Source organism: Sphaerodactylus townsendi, linkage group LG07 (assembly GCF_021028975.2).
Source record: "Sphaerodactylus townsendi isolate TG3544 linkage group LG07, MPM_Stown_v2.3, whole genome shotgun sequence".
NCBI classification, from domain to species: Eukaryota; Metazoa; Chordata; class Lepidosauria; order Squamata; family Sphaerodactylidae; genus Sphaerodactylus; species Sphaerodactylus townsendi.
In genome coordinates, this window is record NC_059431.1 from 10332289 (window position 1) to 10348979 (window position 16691).

The 16691-nt window shown below is 49.4% G+C and overlaps 1 protein-coding gene across 1 annotated transcript in view; it reads left to right on the plus strand.

Annotated features, from left to right (window-relative positions):
• The window catches only part of RNF165 (ring finger protein 165), a 106827-nt gene that overhangs the window by 8594 nt on the left and 81542 nt on the right, over positions 1 to 16691 (plus strand). The gene's annotated exons all lie outside the window — the stretch shown is intronic.

A 16691-nucleotide genomic window follows, 5' to 3' on the forward strand; every position in this document is an offset into this window, starting at 1 on the left:
TGCTGTAGACCCCACCCTCCAAAGCGCCCATTTTTCTTCAGGAGAACCGATCTCTGTCATCTGGGGATCAGTAGTGATTCTCCAGGCACTACCTGGAAATTGGCAAGCCTATCGAAGCATTATCGGAAACACTAGGCCCAGAGGTTCAGGGGGAAATGGGGCAGAAAATGCCCACTCAGGGAAACTGATTTCCAGAATGAGTTGCCAACGTTATGCTGGCGCTTGGCTTCTGAGGGCGATTCCGCACATGAGTAAAATAGGTTCGACCCAGTTCCCTGAGAAGGGTACTGACCTAGGTTGAAGCCATTGTTGTTCCCCACTGCAACCAGCTTGATCCCAGCTCGGAGGGCGGAATCATCCTGTGCCTCTTCGCTGCTCCGTTCCGATTGGCTACTGTTCTACGGGCATGTTCCATCTATCCCCACACACATTATTTAAAAAACTGCCACAGGAATGGAGGGATGAAGGTGGCGTTTTTTGATTGGCCAGCTGTACGCATGCCCGAAACACTCAGCTGTGATTGGCTGAATGGGGGACTCCTGGCACCAGAGATTCCGCACTTTACTGGAATCGAGCTGAGTTCGAGCGTGGTTCCCTGAAAAAGTAGTAGTTCCCAACTGGAGTTGGAAATGTGACCATTACACGGGGCGAAGCTGGTACAAAACCACGTCGATCCCAGTGGTTGTGCGGAGCACTTAGGTCGAACGCAGCTCGAACTTAGGTCGATAACGCAAGTGCGGAATCGTCCTGAGATGACCAGCAGCAATGAACTCTGGGAATGGCTGCCGTAGCCATGGTGACGACTTGGGCCCATTCTGGGTGCAAAGGTGTTCCCGTAAACTGCTTTTGGAGCCTCACCTGGTATTAAAGTCACCAGAAAGAAAAGCAATGCAAAAAAAAAAACCGCTTAGGAAGTCCAGTGCGCATTAACAAAGGACGGAGCTCTGGCAACTGTGTATTTACTTGGAGGGGACATGAGCTCTAGAGAGGGGCTTTAGTTGGGCAGAAGTAGCTGAGGGCTGGCCCCAGATTTTAGAATATTATTTTTATGTAGGGCATTTCCCCCCTCTGTTTTTCACAATAGCACACGCTTTCCTCCACTTTTGTCTCACAACAACCCTGTGTGGTAGGCCAAGAGTGACTTGGCCCTGAGTCTCCCAATCAGCTTTGTGGCCAGGTGAGAGGTGGAACCTGGCCCCTCAGGTCCTAGTCGGCCAGGCGGTTCTTTCATGTTCCTCAGAAACATAGAGCTGGAAGGAACCTAAAGGGCCATCTAGTCCAACCCCTTGCACTATACAGGAAATCCACATCTCCCTTTCCCCCATATGATGCCTGCTGCATGGCCAGAGGCAGGTAAAACAGCTCCAGGATTCCTGACCAATCTAAAGCGACTTACAATGTTCCTCTTTCCTCCAACATATCCTCACAACAACCCAGCAAGGAAGGCTAGCCTGAAAGAGAACGACTTCTCCAAGGTCACCCAGCAAGCTGCCAGGGCGGGGGGGGGGGGGGGGCAATTTGAAACTGGGTGTCCCAAACCCTAGTCAGACACACAAACACATGAAGCTGCCTTGTACGAATCAGACCCTTGGCCCATGAAAGTCAGTATTGTTCACTTTGACCGGCAGCTGTCTCCAGAGTCTCAGGTGGAGATCTTTCAAATCACCTACTACTTGGCCTTTTCAACTGGAGATGCCTGGGGATTGAACTCAGCACATTCTGCTGCTGAGCTCTCCCACATTTCCGCACTACAGAAGGGAGCTAAGGTCAACTCGGTTCCCTTCAGTGGGGGGCGATTCCAGGCTGTCCGCATAGCTACTTGGCCCCCTGGAACCGAGCTAAGTGGCCGGGATCATCTTGGCGCCTGTTTCGCTCCTCGATCGTGATTGGCGCTTGTGTTACCACGGGAAACGGGAGCGTTCTTTTTTTTTTTTTACAGTTTTTACAGTTTACAGTTACATGTGCTTTCTGCCCGCCATGACTCTCCCGTTCTGCGCATGCCACAAAAGCGGCTCCTGATTGGTTGAACGGATGAGGTGACGTTTCGATGAGTCCGCGCTTCGAAGCGGTATCGACCTTGTTCCAGCAGAAAGGTGCAGTTCATAACTGCGACAGGGATGTCGCAGTTCTGAGGGGGGGGGGGGAACTGAGACAAAACAACGTTGAGCTCGGTTGCAGTGCGGATTCACTGAGGCGAACCTAGGTAGAAACCAGTTCAACTCTGTCAGTGCGGAAAGCCCCATAGTGTCTCTCCTTCACCGCTTGCCTTACTACACCGGGGAGGTAATAGAGCAACTCCCGCTCCACCACCTGTCTAAGCCATACCTCACACACTCGCTCCGGACACGTTTCTCCATCAAACCACTGGTATTTTTAGCTTCTTTTTTTTACCACTTATGTTTATTTCCAGGAACAAAGTCCTGCCTAGCAAAAAAACATAACTAAGATGGTGATCTCCAGCCATAGAAGAAAGAGACAGAGCAGAGAACATTTCTGAGATTTCCCTGTGAGATTGGGGGAGAGTGAACGGAGCATCCCACCCACCCCGTGCATATATCTCAGGTTCCCAGTGCTAGGAAGTACCAGGGAGATCTCTCTCTCTTCTTCCCACCCCCTTCCGGAAAAATTCCAGCCATCTGTTTAAGAGCAAGGGCAGATTTCAAGTGTTTTGAATGCAAACGAAGGGGGAAACGCACTCTGAATTTACTCGGTGTAAACGTGTAGATTGAGGACCTCATCAAACCCTTGTGCCAGGGGCTCTGTTGTTGCTGGATTCCGTCAATTTCATTTATTTGTTTGTTGGGGAGATTTCTATGCTTCCTCATCAGGGAGGTTGAGGCGGCTGACAAAGTAATAAGTTATCAGTATAAGAACAAGACTGGATGGCCCTTGTGGTCTCTTCCAACTCTGATTCTATGATTCTAAAGCAGTGATGGCGAACCTATGGCACGGGTGCCAGAGGTGGCACTCAGAGCCCTCTCTGTGGGCACGCACAAACAGAATCACCCCCCCCCCACATCTAGGCTGGCCTGTGTCGCTGGGCTCGATTATTAGCATTAAACCTAAGACCTAGTTTTGGGGAAGCAGTGTAGGTAAGCTCTGTGAAGCGCTGTTAAACCCCACAGATTTTCATGCGAACTAAAGCGCGATTCTTTACCTGGGAGTAAGCTCGGTTCTGGCAACGGAGCTTGCTTCTGAGTAAACCCTCCTAGGGTTGTAATTCACTCGTTGGAAGAGTTGCACGGTTGCTTCAAAGCAAAGCCACCAACAACCGCCAAGCTTACTCCTGAGTCACGCACGCCTCGGAGCCAACCGGTTTTTCTAAACTAAAACCTCAGTATTCAGGTTAAATTGCCGTGTTGGCACTTTGCGATAAATAAATGGGTTTTTGGGTTGCAGTTTGGGCGCTCGGTCTCGAAAAGGTTTGCTATCACTGTTCTAAGGCATTGGAAACAAGGTAAATTATCTCTTAAAAGGCGGAGGCATCCCATAGTACTCCTCTGAATCTGGCAATTTTTTTTCCCACCAGCATTCTCCTGATGCCTTTGGTTCATTCCTGTGTTCCCTAGCCCCTCCCTTTGGGCTCTTCCATTTGCAGACAATAAGGAAATGGGACCAAAGTGCTGTTTGGTAGGGATGCTCTATCTGACACTTTATGTCCTGGAGGTCAGAGGCTGTTACAACAAATCTTTGAACCACCTGAAAGGTAAAGGCATCCCCCTGTCAAATCACTGGATTATTACTGACCCATGGGGCGATATCACATCCTGATGTTTACCCGGCAGACAATATTTCCAGATGGTTTGCCGTTGCCTTCCCCGGTCATCTACACTTTATCCCCAGCAAGCTGGGTATTCATTTTACAGACCTCAGGAGGGTGGAAGGCTGACTAAACCATCCAGCTACCGGAAATTGACTTCCACCGGGATCGAACTCATATTGTGAGCAGAGCTTTTGACTGCAGTACTGCAGCTAACCACTTTGCGCCACGAGGCATCTACGCTAGATTTTTCTTGCCACACTTGGGGTGGACAGGATGAAGTGGGAATCAAAATCGATCTGGCCAATATTACTTAGAAACCGCCTTTATGTATGCCTCTGCTCGACGGTTCTTGGACTGCCAGTTTTTCAGCCGTCCATTGTAGTTGTGTCTTTGGTAGCAGTTTGAGGCACAGATGCTAACCGCTTCAGAAGTAGCTGTGTTGATCTGCATAGTAGAACAGTTAGATTCAAATCCAGGAACGTCTTAAGAGGCCGACAATATTTTCAGGGGATAGTCTTCCAAGAGTCAAAACTCCCTTAGTCAGGTACTAGATTAATCAGGTATCTGATTAAGGGAATGCTGCCTCTTGAAAACATATCCAGAAAATCTTGTTGCTCACTAAAAAGTTACTGAAGAAGAAGAAGAAGAGTTTGGATTTGCAGGAGACTCAAAGGGGCTTACAATCTCCTTGCCCTTCCCCCCTCACAACAAACACCCTGTGAGGTAGGTGGGGCTGAGAGAGCTCCGAGAAGCTGTGACTAGCCCAAGGTCACCCAGCTGGCGTGTGTGGGAGTGCACAGGCTAATCTGAATTCCCCAGATAAGCCTCCACAGCTCAGGCGGCAGAGCGGGGAATCAAACCCGGTTCCTCCAGATTAGATACATGAGCTCTTAACCTCCTACACCACTGCTGCTCCTCCAATGATATAAAATTACTGGACTCAAATGTAGACATTCACAGATGACCGCGATTGCTACCCCACGGTCTGCTCAGTTTGAAGCTGACGTCGTTCAATCGCTCGCTTTTAATGTAATTCACATGATGCTGTCGACAACACACTACATTCCAGTGGTTTCCCTGTGGTCCTCTTGTCTTCCCTCAGATCTGACACGTGGCCATTTTTAAAAAATTGGAATGCGTTCGCAACACTAGCTGACTGGTACACACAACGGTGTTATTTTAGTGATTTTTTTAAAAAAATTCTGATCACTTTGGCCCCTTCCGCACATGCAGAATAATGCACTTTCAATCCACTTTCATCATTGTTTGCACGTGGATTTTGCTATTCCGCACAGTGAAATCCAACTGCAAAGTGGATTGAAAGTGCATTATTCTGCATCTGCGGAAGGGGCCCCTGACTGCAAACAGAAACATATTACTTAACGTCCGTAAGTACCTGCTGATATCTACAGTCTGATTTGAAACGGGCACAGTCATAATCATGATAAATTGTTTCTTTGCTTTGGTTCATAACAGTAAAAAGTAATTTAAAAACGAAATGGCCCACTCATGTAAAAACACGGTAAAACAAAGGGGCAGCGGGAAAATTGTAGAAGGAAGCAGGACGTTTGGTGAGTAAGACTCCAAAGTATACATATAGTAGGCTTTCACCTACCCTGTTTCCCCAAATATAAGACATCCCCGGAAAATAAGACGTAGTAGAGGTTTTGCTGAAGTGTGAAATATAAGGCATCCCCCAAAAGTAAGACGTAGCAAAGTTTTTGTTTGGAAGCATGCCCGACGAACAGAACACAGAAATATAAGACATCCCCTGAAAATAAGACATAGCGCATCTTTGGGAGCAAAAATTAATATAAGACACTGTCTTATATTCGGGGAAACACGGCACTACGGTATTGGATATTGCTGGATTTTTATGGCTAATATTACATTAAGTTGCAATTTCACCTGCAGCTGATGGTAAGAACAGAAATGGCTGAGCAGCGCAGGGTAGAACCCCCGTTCTTTATTTCCGTGTTGTGAAAGTTCCAGATGTCGATTTCTCAGATTGACCTGCTGTTGAAGGCACAGCCGAGACATTTGTCTCCTGACCCGTCAGCAGCTCAACGATGCTCAGTTATACAACAGGACAAAGTTCTTGTGGTTTGACAGTTGCACAAAATGAGGATTTGGTCTCTGCTCTCCCTGGGATGACAAGCTGTACCTGCCGTATTTCACTCTTCCGGGCAGCTATTCATTTCATTCCTTTATTTATTAGCCGTACACGGGCTTAGGGCAGCTTACAACAACCACCAGATTTTAAAACTGGGTAATCACAGTACAAAAATCCTAATGCCTTAGTTTTTTTTCATAAAATCAACCAAAGGGGGGGGGGGGATAAATAACAATGATATAAAATTAATAACAACAAGAAAAGGGAGGGACCAAAAAGGAAGGAGAAAGGGACATGGAAAGGAGGGCACACGGAGGGGATACCGTGAAGGGCAGCATGGTGTAGTGGCTAAGAATGGTGGACTTTCATCTGGAGAACTGTGTTCGATTCCCCACTCCTCCACATAAACGGTGAACGCTTCTCTAGTGGGCTTAATTTGTTTCCCTGCTCTTGCGTGTGAAGCCTGCTTGGGCGTGTCACAGTTTTCTCATAAGAACATAAGAACTAGCCTGCTGGATCAGACCAGAGTCCATCTAGTCCAGCACTCTGCTACTCATAAGCATAAGCATTTTATTGTCATTGTGCACGCACAACGAAATTTACAGCAGCATTCCTCGATGCACACTATTTCAGACTCATACCCCATCCTCACTTTCCCCTTCCTCCACCCATCCCTACACAGCCCCAAACACATCAACACAAAGCCACGGAGTTCAGCATAGCCACAGCTCTAGAGCAGAAGCTGTCTCTAAGCCTCTTTGTCCTAGTTTTGATAGACCTGTATCGTCTGCCGGATGGTAACCGTTCAAAAAGAGAGTGTGCTGGATGAGACGGGTCTCTCAGAATATTTTGGGCTTTCTTTAGGCTTCGGGAATTATAGAGTTCTTCCAAGGAGGGGAGAGGGCAGCCGATAATCCTCTGTGCAGTAGTGATCACCCTTTGGAGCGCCTTCCTATCTGCCACTGTGCAACTGGAGAACCACACACAGATGCAGTAGGTTAAGACACTCTCTATAGCACAGCGGTAAAAGGACACCAGGAGTTTTCCATTCAGTTGTTGTTTCTCACAGTGGCCCACCAGGTGCCATTGGGAGCAATGTGAAAGCAGGATGTGAAAGCAATGGCCTTCTGCTGCTGCTGCTGCTGCTCCTGAGCACCTGGTCTGCTAAGGCATTTGCAATCTCAGATCAAGGACTCTCTCGGTCCCATCAGCCTCACAAGGTGTCTGTTGTGGGAAGGAGAAGGGAAAGGAGTTTGTAAGCTGCCTTGAGTCTCCTTCTGGGAGAGAAAGGAGGTATAAATCCAAACTCTTCTGCTTCCTTCAACCGTATGTTGGTGGGACAGCTCCATGTTACGGGCCCTGTGCAATTATAATAGGTCCCGAAGGGCCCGGGTCTCGCTTGAAAGGGCGTTCCGCAAGGCCGTTGGACTCTCCTGCTTGACTTGCTGTGTTGCAACCTGAAGACTGAATCTGCCCCCGTAAATAACAAGAAATCAGGAGCTGGAGCAGATGCAGTTTCTGATGTGCGTATCTGACCTTTCCTTAATGTCTGCCTCTTCCTCACCTGCTGTAGCAAAGAGTGGAAATGCGTGGGCGGGGGATTCAGCGAATTCTGGAAAGATTCCCGTGGCTCTCGACGCGCTGCTCCTTCGTCGCAGGATAAGAGTATTCCCACAATACTAGAACCAGGGGGCATTCATTGAAAATGCTGGGGGGAAGAATTATTTATATATTTATTTATTTTATTGGTTGCATTTTTATACCGCCCTCCCCCGAGGGGCTCAGGGCGGTGAACAAACAGAATAGGGCACATAAATCAAGCTAAAATCCAATAAATATTTAGATAATTAAAACGCAGCAGTGTTAAAAATCAGCATAAAGATGGCGCCTACTATCAAGTCCCCTAAAACAAAACAAAAGGGGGAAGGGGGACGGCAGAACCCACTGATGTTCTGGGGGGGAGGGGCCCATCAGCAGCCAGCCTCCCCAAAGGCCCAGCAGAACAGCTTGGTCTTAGAGGCCCTGCGGAACTCGTTAAAGTCCCGCAGGACCCTGACAGCTGGAGGGAGAGCGTTCCACCCAGGCCGGGGGCAGGGCTGTAAAGGCTCTGGCCCAGGTGGAGGCTAGCCGCATCATTGAGGGGCCAGGGATCACCAGTAAGTTGGTTAGGACTAATAAAAGGAAACACTTCTTCACGCAACGTGTGATTGGAGTTTGGAATATGCTGCCACAGGAGGTGGTGATGGCCACTAACCCGGATAGCTTTAAAAGGGGCTTGGACAGATTTATGAAGTCGATTTATGGCTAGCAATCTTGATCCTCCTTGATCTGAGACTGCAAATGCCTTAACAGACCAGGTGCTCGGGAGCAGCAGCAGCAGAAGGCCCTTGCTTTCACATCCTGCATGTGAGCTCCCAAAGGCACCTGGTGGGCCACTGCGAGTAGCAGAGAGCTGGACTAGATGGACTCAGGTCTGATCCAGCTGGCTTGTTCTTAGGTTCTTATAAGAGCGTTCATACTTTTTCGGTTTACTGGTAAACCCAAGCTCTTTTAAGGTTTTTTCTTATTTTAAAAACACCAAGGGAACGGCTGATCTTGCCAAATTGATCTTTTGCAAACACGTTACCAAGCAAGCACGATCGTCAGAAAGAGAGAACCACCCGCACTTTCCAGCCTACCCGGCAGCAAACTTGGGTTTATATCCACATGGGAAACTGCACTGAATGGTCCTAGAACCAACCTATGGTTGCCAACATATGTCTGGCCCCATATGTCCCACGTCGGTCTCTGCGTTCGGCAGAGGCCAATTTACTGGAGGTCCCCGCCCCCTCTATGATGCGGCTGGCCTCCACCAGGGCCAGGGCTTTTACGGCCCTGGCCCCTGCCTGGTGGAATGCTCTTCCGCCAGCTGTCCGGGCCCTGCGGGACCTCAGTGAATTCCGCAGGGCCTGTAAGACTGAGTTATTCCGCCGGGCTTTTGGGGAGGCCGGCTGCTGATAGGTGCCCAGTAACAACTGAGATCCGCTGTTCCCCTCTCAGAGTCAGAGGAGTGAAAGGTTGAACGCCATCTGTTTTAAATATTTATGAACTTGGAGCACTGCATTTTAACTGGCATAAATTTTAGCATTTTATTCTATTTATCCACTTGTATGTATTATGTTGTAAACCGCCCTGAGCCCCTTGGGGGAGGGCGGTATAAAAGTGGAACAAACAAACAAACAAACAAACAAACAAACAAACAAACAAACAAACAAACAAACATCCAACAGTGGCCAGGAGGTCTCCAGAAATATGACTGACTTCCAGACATCAGTTCCCTGGGAGACAATGGCCCCTTTGGCAGGTGAACTCCACAGCATTATACCCCCCCCCCTCCTGAGGTCCCTCCCTACGCAGTGGCGTAGTGGTGAAGAGCAGGTGCATTCTAATCTGGAGAACTGGGTTTGATTCCCCGCTCTGCCGCTTGAGCTGCGGAGGCTTATCTGGGGAATTCAGATTAGCCTGTGCACTCCCACACACGCCAGCTGGGTGACCTTGGGCTACTCACGGTTCTTTGGAGCTCTCTCAGCCCCACCCACCTCACAGGGTGTTTGTTGTGGGGGGGGGGGAAGGAGTTTGTAAGCCCCTCTGAGTCTCTTACAGGAGAGAAGGGGGATATAAATCCAACTCTTCTTCTTGTTCTTGTTCTTCTTCTTGTTCTTCTTCTTCTTGTTCTTGTTCTTCTTGTTGTTCTTGTTCTTGTTGTTCTTGTTCTTGTTGTTCTTGTTGTTCTTGTTCTTGTTGTTCTTGTTCTTGTTCTTCTTGTTGTTCTTGTTCTTGTTCTTGTTCTTGTTATTCTTGTTCTTGTTCTTCTTGTTCTTGTTCTTGTTCTTGTTCTTCTTCTTCTTCTTCTTCTTCTTCTTCTTCTTCTTCTTCTTCTTCTTCTTCTTCTTCTTCTTCTTCTGTCTTAGCCAAACAAAACAGGGGACTTTGAGGCCGGTTCTGTCCTTTCGCATTCAGATCTGTCTCATTACACAAAAAGTGGGAAATTTTAGAATCTCCGGGGGAGATCGGCTAAATTTGCCCCTAGGTTACTTGCTGGCCTACTAGGAAGGTGATTTTTGCTTAGAGAAGAAGAAGAAGAGTTTGGATTTACACCCCACCTTTCTCGCCTGTAAGGAGACCCTTTCCCTTACATGCTCCTTTCCCTTCCCCTCCCCACAATGGGCAATCCAGCCCAGTGGTCCACAGTTGCAGCTAACAAATAGGGCATAAAGCTTTCCAAGGGTTGCCAACTGCCAGGCGTGGCCTGGAACTCTGGATTTACGACCGGTCGCTAGACTACCGAGAAAATGGCAGCTTCAGGAGACGAGCTTTATGACATCATTTCCCTCCCGCCGTCCCCAGGTGTCATCTCTGAATCATCAGGAATTTCCCAAGCTCATATTGGCAGCCTAGGTCTCGTCCCAGGTTGGGGAACCAATCAGTAAGTGTTTGGGTGGAACTTGCTGATTGGTTCCCCACCCTGGGACATGGACAATATAAACTCCACGAAACATTCCCTTCTCACTGGAGACAGCTTGTAACACACTTCTCTCTGTGATACACCTCTGAATATGCCAGCCACAGATGCAGGCGAAAGGTTAGGAACAAGATCCACCAGACCACGGCCACACAGCCTAGAAAGCCCACCACAACCAGTTGAATCTAGCCGTGAAAGCCTTCGACAATGCAACACAAATAAACAACAAAACAATCCAGGGGTTCCCACGTTGCCACCAGCTCCCGGCCCATTCCATAGTCTTGTGGCAAGGGCCAGGAAAGAGCTGAAATTGTAACAAGTCTTGACAGGGGCTTAACCCTGCCTTGTGGAAGACCCGGTTACCTTTAAGGTGGGACACTCAGTTATGATCCTGAGCTGGTAACACACGGACACAATGGAACTGATTCATACTATAGGATCTGTCTGAATGGTACATGACCTAGCTTAAGGTTGCCAGGTTTGGGTTGGGAAAGTTTTGGGGGTGTAGTTTGAGGAAGGGTGGATTTGGGGAAGGGAGGGACTTGTTGGGGTAACACCAGAGGTGGGATCCAGCAGGTTCTCACAGGTTCCCGAGAGTAGGTTACTAATTATTTATGTGTGCCGAGAGGGGGTTACTCATTGGTGATTTTGCCACGTGATTTTTGCCTTAGTTACGCCCCTCATCTCAGCAGTAGCGCGCAGAACTTGAAGCAGTCTAGCAGGAGGTGCACCAGTGTGCGTGGCAGCCTGCGCCTGCGTGCATTCGTTTCCCGCCCAAGGACCGGCGCAGCGGCTGCGTCCTTGCCACAGCCCCACCCAGGAATGCCCGGCCACGCCCCCAATGTGCCCCGCCCAGCCCCATTGGCGCTACGCCACAGTTTGAATCCCACCACCATGGGAACCTGTGACTAAAATTTTTGGATCCCACCACTGGGTAACATCTTAGAGTCCATCTTCCAAAGTGGTCGTTTTCTCCAGAGGGACTGCTCTGTGTTGCTTAGAAATCTCTGCAATCGCAGGAGATCGCCAACCAGAAGCAGCAGTGGCATAGTGGTTAAGAGCAGGTGCATTCTAATCAGGAGAACTGGGTTTGATTCCCCCCTCTGCCATGTGAGCTGTGCAGGCGTATCTGGGGAACTAGATTAGCTTGTGCACTCCAACACATGCCAGCTGGGTGACCTTGGGCTAGTCACAGTTCTTAAGAGCTCTCTCAGCCCCACCTACCTCACAAGGCGTCTGTTGTGGGGAGAGGAAGGGAAAGGAGTTTGTAAGCCCCTTTGAGTCGCCTTACAGGAGAGAAAGGGGGGGGATATAAATCCAAACTCTTCTTCTTGTTCTTTTTATCAAACGCTTGAAGGGAACGGAGGAAGGGAAGCAATGTGAGAAAGTGCTTTTCTTGAGGAGAGCTGTCAGCTCTGCCGGGTTTGGGATTCATTAGATGTGCCAGCTTTGTAGAGTCACTCAAACGGGCCGCTGATTTTGATGAGTTCTGCCAGGAGACGTCTGTTTTTGGGGCGGATAAATCCTGACAAAGAGTTTTCTTGCGCAGGATCTAACACTCTGGATTCTTTTAGAGCCGAGGATTTCGAGAGAGAATCTGCCAGTTTCGGGTTTCTAGCTGTCGGTGTTCTGAGGCTGAATGAGGGGTGCCTCATTTTCTGAGCACAAGCAGCCCGTTTGGCGGCATGGTGAGATCGCTAGAAGTGGGTCTGCGTTCGAATTCCCGCTCAGCTTTGAAGATTGCTGGACGACCTTGGGCAAAACATTACTTTTCAGTCTGCCCTGCTTTGCAGATAGTTTGTGATCGTAAAATGGAAGAGGGACTATATATTGAACTAGCGGGCCCGGCCACGCGTTGCTGTGGCTGAGTCTGGTGAAGTGGAAAAGAAAGAAAAGGGGAGGCAAACATGTGTCATTACACAATATTGCAAGGGAGGGGAGGGGCAAGGGGCCCCTTGGTCCCCTCCCTCTCTCCTGTTCCCTTGCATGGCAACCCGGCCGGTCCCTCCCTAACGTTCCCCTTCCTCTGCCAGGGTGGGTGAGCCATGTGCAGGTGGCTGGTCCTGTCCCTTTCACTCCCTTCCCTTGCAGACGAATTATCTAGCATAAAACACGCTGGGAGGCATGAGCTACATTGTGTTCAAATTTCAGAGCGTTTGGTCCAGCAAATCCCCAGACCCTCCCTCACCTTCCCCTTCCTTTGCTAGGGTGGGTGGGCCATGTGCAGATGGCCAGCCCCATCCCTTTCACTCCATAAGGCAGTGGTTTTCAAGGAAGGCATGGTTGGTTCCCTTGTATCAGAGGGTGTTGCTTTGACGGCCAGCAGATGGCGCTTTTGCAGAACAGAACTGTGGTTCCAACTGTCACAGGTGTGGCATGTACACAATAACTGGCACAGTTGTGACATGGACACAACAGGAGGTGTGGAAACAGTATGGAAACCTGGCCGCACACGAATGTGACATTGTGTGAAAATTTCAAAGCGATCGGTCCAGTAGTTTGGGAGCAGAAAAATGCACTGATAGATTTTTATATAGATAGATGAGAAAGGTGGATCAGTGTAATGCGGTGGTTACAATGTCAGACTTTGGCCCCTTCCACACATGCAGAATAATGCACTTTCAATCCACTTCCAGAACTGTTTGCAAGTGGATTTTGCTATTCTGCACAGTAAAATCCAGCTGCAAAGTACATTGAAAATGGATTGAAAGTGGATTATTCTGCATGTGTGGAAGGAGCCCAGGATCTGGAAGACCCGGGTTCAAATTCCCATTCTGCCCTAGAAATTTGCTGGGTGACCTTGGGCTAGTCACACACACTTAACCTAGCTGACATTGAAGGGTTGTTGTGAGTACAGAATGCAGAATGATGTAAGTTGCTTTGGGTTTCAACCGGGGAGAAAGGCAGCGTATACATGAAGTAAATAAAGTGAAGCAAACTTTAAAATCTTGTGCTGAGTTCCTGTCCCCACCAACCATTTTATCATACTCACTTCATTTTGCCCACATTTTAGTGGCTGACAGACTTCTCTCCAGTGGCCGAATGTGTCTGTGTGTGGGGATGTGCCATGAAGAAGAAGAAGAAGAGTTTGGATTTATATCCCCCCTTTCTCTCCTGTAGGAGACTCAAAGGGGCTTACAATCTCCTTGCCCTTCCCCCCTCACAACAAACACCCTGTGAGGTAGGTGGGGCTGAGAGAGCTCCGAGAAGCTGTGACTAGCCCAAGGTCACTCAGCTGGTGTGTGTGGGAGTGTACAGGCTAATCTGAATTCCCCAGAGAAGCCTCCACAGCTCAGGCGGCAGAGCGGGGAATCAAACCCGATTCCTCCAGATTAGATACACGAGCTCTTAACCTCCTATGCCACTGCTGCTCCTAGTGCTCCATGGCTAGTAGGGGCATCATAAAATTACTACTGGGAAACCTTGGAATGACATTACACCTCTCTAGAAATTGCCAGAGTCTCTGTGGTAAAACCATAGCGTTTCTGGCAATTCCTAGAAAGGACTGGTGCCCCTTCCAGGCTTCACACAGAAGTAACCCATTACTTCAGGCTATTAGCCCAATAGCTATTTTTTTGCTCCATGTTAGAAAAAGATGTGGGAGATCGGGTCGAATATGGAAGTTTGCTTGGAGTGGCAGCGGGAAAGGGGATCCCAAATCTGGTCTCAAACCTTCCTACCGGTGTTCTCATGGTTCTTTGTACGGAGAAAGGTTGAAGCCTGGCCCCATTCAGACAGTTGTGGTGATACTGCCATGTGCTTTTGTTATGCTCACAAGAATCATGGCATCTTTGAGCATGAGGGCCTATTTCAGTTCTGCCAACATGTACGATTTGAGCAGCAGCCATTGAGCTGCCTGACAGTCCTATTCCAGTGGCTTACTGCTTCTAGGGCAGGGGTCTGCAACCTGCGGCTCTCCAGATGTTCATGGACTACAATTCTCATCAGCCCCTGCCAGCATGGCCAATTGGCCATGCTGGTAGGGGCTGATGGGACTTGTAGTCCATGAACATCTGGAGAGCCGCAGGTTGCAGACCCCTGTTCTAGGGACTCCCGGCTGTGGCGTAGCTAATGGAGGCGCACGGGGAGCAGAGGACATCCTTGAAAAGGGGCGTCTTTTCAACAATTTTTTAACTGTAGTTGTCCTTTAAGAGTTTGTGAGGGTTAGGGGTGTGGCGCCCCCCAGCCCCCATGATCTGGAAAACTGCCAAAAATCCGCCCCTTCCAGCCCAAGCCCCACCCCTGAGACCGGGATTTTCCTCCCCAGGTTTGACCCCCCCCTTTTTATGTGCTCACTCCCCCTAACCTCAGAACCTGGCTACACTCCTGTCTCCTGGGTCCCTCAGAAGCTCAATGAGATGGTTCTCCAGATTAGAATCCAATGAGATGGTTCTCCAGATTAGAATCTGAGATGGAATAGTACTGTAAAACTAGCAAAGTCACACATGACTGTGAAAAGCATCTTTGCCTTTTGATCTCCTGGAGGGAGGACAGGAAACTATGCAGAGGTGCCAGGATGAAACTTCAAAGGCCTAAGTTACCTTGTGGCCTGAACTGAGTTTTCCTGAGAAAGGGAAAACAAAGGTTTTGGAATTCCATCTTGAGACGTGGTCAGAGAAGCATCTCTGGGCCATGGGTTCCCAGAATGGGGACAAAGAACCAAAAGGAATGTAACCAGCTGAGCAACCTCCATTCCTTTAAGTTTTATTTCTTTGATTTCTGTTTTTCAATAAAAATCGTTGAGACCTCAGCTGGTTGGAGTTATTGGAGAAAAGAACCCAGGTTTTACTGAAACAAGCGTGGCTCTCCCAGGCTTGCTTTCATGATATGGTGGCAGCTTTTTGAGGGATCCTCAATACTCCGGTGTGCAAGCTGGCCCAGATTAGAATCCAATGAGATGGGTCTCCAGATTAGAATCCACCGTTGGTCCCATCTAGTTCAGCATCCTGTTTCACGCAGCAGCCGATTAATTACCCTGGAAGGCAACTTCTTGGCTCTGGGGTCAGGACTACCAAGACCCTGTCCCCATCTGCTCCCTGCCTCTGACCAGCTGGCTGGTGAGGGGGACTTACTGGCAGTGGGGGGAAGGCCTTGCCTGGTGTGGCAGTGGCACCCCTGGCGATGTCATTTCCCCTGCAGGCTGGAAATGACATCAGTGTGTCACTGGTGATGTCAGACAAGGCCTACTCCTGCTGCTGGTATGTCTACCTCAACTTCTGCCAGTTGCTGAGGGAGAAACCCGGAAACCCTAACTGGGGTTCAGAGGTCTGATGCCTGCGAATATGTCAGTTCTCTTTAGTCCCCATGACTAGTAGAGAAGAAGAAGAAGAGTTTGGATTTATATCCCCCCTTTCTTTCCTTCAAGGAGACTCAACGTGGCTTACAAGCTCCTTTCCCTTCCTCTCCTTGTGAGGCAGGTGGGGCTGAGAGAGTTCTGAGAGAACTGTGATTAGCCCAAAGTCACCCAGCAGGAATGCAGGAGTGCAGAAACACATCTGGCTCACCAGATAAGCCTCTGCCATTCAGGTGGAGGAGTGGGGAATCAAACCCGGTTCTCCAGATTAGAATCCACCTGCTCTTAGCCACTACCCCACGCTAGCTCTCAACCTCTATAAATCTGTCCTTTTAAAGCCATCCATGCAGTGGTGGGATCCAAAAATTTTAGTAACAGGTTCCCATGGTGGTGGGATTCAAACATTGGTGTAGCGGCAATGGGGCTGGGCGGGACACGGCAGGGGAGTGGCTGGGCATTCTGGGGCGGGGCATTTTTGGGCGGGGCTGTGGCAAGGATGCAGCCGCTGCGCCAGTCCTTGGGCGGGAAACAAATGCACGCAGGCGCAGGCTGCCATGCACGCCGGTGCACCTCCTGCTAGACTGCTTCAAGTTCTGTGCGCTACTGCTGAGAGGAGGGGCGTAACTAAGGCAAAAATCACGTGGCAAAATCACCAATTAGTAACCCCCTCTCGGCACACACAAATAATTAGTAACCTACTCTCGGGAACCTGTGAGAACCTGCTGGATCCCACCTCTGCATCCATGCCATTGGCCATGTCACCTTGTCCACAGGCAGTAAACCTCACCCCTGAGTTCCTCAGCGAGGCAAGAACTTTTGGCCGGCCCGAACCTAGTGCCCGTCAACTTCGTTGGGATGTAGCCGGGGGTCCCAGTGAGATGCGGACAAGCATCCTTGAAAATGCACTCTGTCTGCTATACAAATCTTGATCTCCCGCGGGGCAGGGAGATGTATCCGGGGTGCCCATCTCCACGGCACGGCTGCCGTCACAGCGAGGTGGCTCTGCCCAGGAGCTCGCTCG